We start from the raw sequence: 2,423 nt of genomic DNA, 5'->3' as shown, positions 1-2,423 counted from the left end.
GGAGGGATCATCTTAGGCATGGTCTGTCCCCCTCACTCCCAGGCCTTTGAGGCACCAGGCTGGTGATCATCTCAGACTAGGTTCCTGATCCAGCCCCATGATGCTGGCCTGGTGGCTGCCTGGGCTCACTCCTATCTCTGCCCCACTTGCATGGCTCTATTCAAGGGTCTCCTGTCTTGGGCTCACTCTGAACTGCCTGGGGCCAGCAGTTCAGGTGGGGTTGGTTCTTCTAGTCTCTGGCTCATTCCCCATTTCGGGAACTTATCCAGGCCTGCAAAGTGCCAAACTGGTAGTTGCCTCAGGCTAGCTCCCTGTCCTGGCCCCCTGACACCAGACTGATGGTTGTCTTAGCCTGTCTCATCTCTGCCACCTACTGACATACATGTGACACAGCAGCCATAGCTGCAATGCCTCTAGGGGCTGGATCAGATGCCATTTCTAATCTCGTTGCCTTCCAATATTTAGGTTTGCTATTTGTTAGTCATCTGTGATGTATCTAGCTAGCATTGCTCCGTCACTCTGCTTTTTCAGACTGCAGGCAACAGTCAATTATGTCATTGTATAACTGCAATAGGCAAGTCTGCACATGGAAATAAGCTCTCAAAGACCCCATTTGATCTGCCAAGCATTTTCTCTCTTTACTCTTTCTGTATGTCTTATGCCCAAATAATTACCCCAGTATTACTCAGCCTCTTGTTGCTGTAAGTAACTCAAGAAGGGATAATTAATGAATAAAAGGCAAATTAAGCTACGTGTATAAGATCTGGTAGATCTATTGGGATGGATGGAAGTTATCAGTAGAGAATGTTTGAAACAGAAAAATTTTCTCACCGGAAGCCTGAGAGTCAAGAAGGAGCTGCAGTTCCACAATCCCCTTCCAGCTCCTGATGATTTAAAGATTTCTTACTAGATCCCACTGCCCGTTAGTGCCACTGTGAGATCAAACCCTTAACACATAAACACTGGAAGACATTCAACAGCCAACCTATAGCAATGTCTCCTTCAAACCCTGCACCCGTCGACTGTCATAGAGCTAGCAGTGTTCTGGAGAAACCCGGTTTCCTGCCCAGACCCATCTGTTTGTCAGGAGTATCATAGTACCTTCAAAACAGCAGTTCAAGCAGAATGTGACTGTGGAGAATGATATTCTGAGTCTCTAATAGTCAAAGCACTTCCTTTTATTCAAAACTTAATTAAGCCAGCCATGGTAGTACATATATACAGTCCCAGCACTTAGAGGCTAAGGATAGAAGATCATAACTGAGGCCAGCCTGGGCTACCAGGAGGACAAGAAACACACACACACACACAGAGAGATAGACAGACAGACAGACAGACGGACGGACGGACGGACGGACGGACAGACAGACAGATAATGGATAAATACATGAACAGATAGACAGGCAGGTAGATAGGTAGTAGACAGGCATAACAAATGGTTCAGGGCTATTATCCCAGCACTTGGGAGGCTAAGGCAGGAGAGCTGCTTTTTTTTTTTTTTTTTTTTTTTTGCTAGAATTTTTCATTCATTTATTTTTATTTGATGTTTATGTGTGCTCTATCTGTATATACACCTGCATGCCAAAAGAGGGCATCAGACTCCAGTATAGATGGTTGTGCCCAACCGTGTGGTTGTTGGGAATTGAACTCAGGACCACTAAAAGAGCAGCAGACAGTCCTCTTAACTACTGAGCCATCTCCCCAGCCCCGCCTTCAAACTGCCTTTTTAGTCCAAGATCAGATTGTACTGCGTAGAGAGTTCCAAGATAAAGTAAGCAATAGAAGAAATAAATTAATGAAAAGTTTAAAGGTACACATGTAAATAGACAACCAGATTCCTTTCACAATACAGAGAGTAAGTCCAGCATCAGTCATCCTACCATGAGCGGCGGAGGGGGGGGGGGAGGTCAGCGACAGAGCAATCTTTTACCAGGTACATGAATTTGATCCTCACCTTCAGAACTGTTCACACAGAGGAAGCCATTTCCTTGCCTCTACAGTCGGTCGTGGACAGCTGCAACTCTTCTGAACGTATGAGGAAAACATACAAAACCCACCGTGGAACACCACACGGCCCCCAGTTGATCAGATTCCAGCTGTGGTCGGCAGCTGTAATAGCTTACTCCTCCTTTAGAGTCCTTATGGGATAGCTCAACACACAGCACGTGGGATGCAACAAAGGAAGCGCAGAGATGCGGATACAGGAGTGGGGTTGGCCTGGTCAAAGGACTGCACGCAGCTGATACATTGTCTTTTCTTCATCCACATCTCTGTTCAGCATCGCCATCTAGAGAGAGTCCCACCGCGACTACCCTGGCACCCTGGCGACTTACTCTCTCTAAATCACCTGCTTTATATTTTTAGAGTACTTATTCGTCCTCTCTCTCTCTCTCTCTCTCTCTCTCTCTCTCTCTCTCTCTCTC

At 46.3% G+C, this 2,423-nt stretch overlaps 1 non-coding gene across 1 annotated transcript; it reads right to left on the bottom strand.

The window, feature by feature from the left end:
- Positions 1–292: 292 nt before the first annotated feature.
- On the bottom strand, positions 293–424 carry LOC114634529. The gene has a single exon (XR_003713345.1). It is a non-coding gene; the product is annotated as a small nucleolar RNA SNORA17 (small nucleolar RNA).
- Positions 425–2,423: the final 1,999 nt, after the last annotated feature.

The sequence above is a fragment of the Grammomys surdaster genome, unplaced genomic scaffold (genome assembly GCF_004785775.1).
Source record: "Grammomys surdaster isolate TR1022 unplaced genomic scaffold, NIH_TR_1.0 958, whole genome shotgun sequence".
Classification (NCBI taxonomy): Eukaryota; Metazoa; Chordata; class Mammalia; order Rodentia; family Muridae; genus Grammomys; species Grammomys surdaster.
Note: the sequence above shows the minus strand (reverse complement) of the source record. Positions and strands in the feature narration are given on the sequence as shown.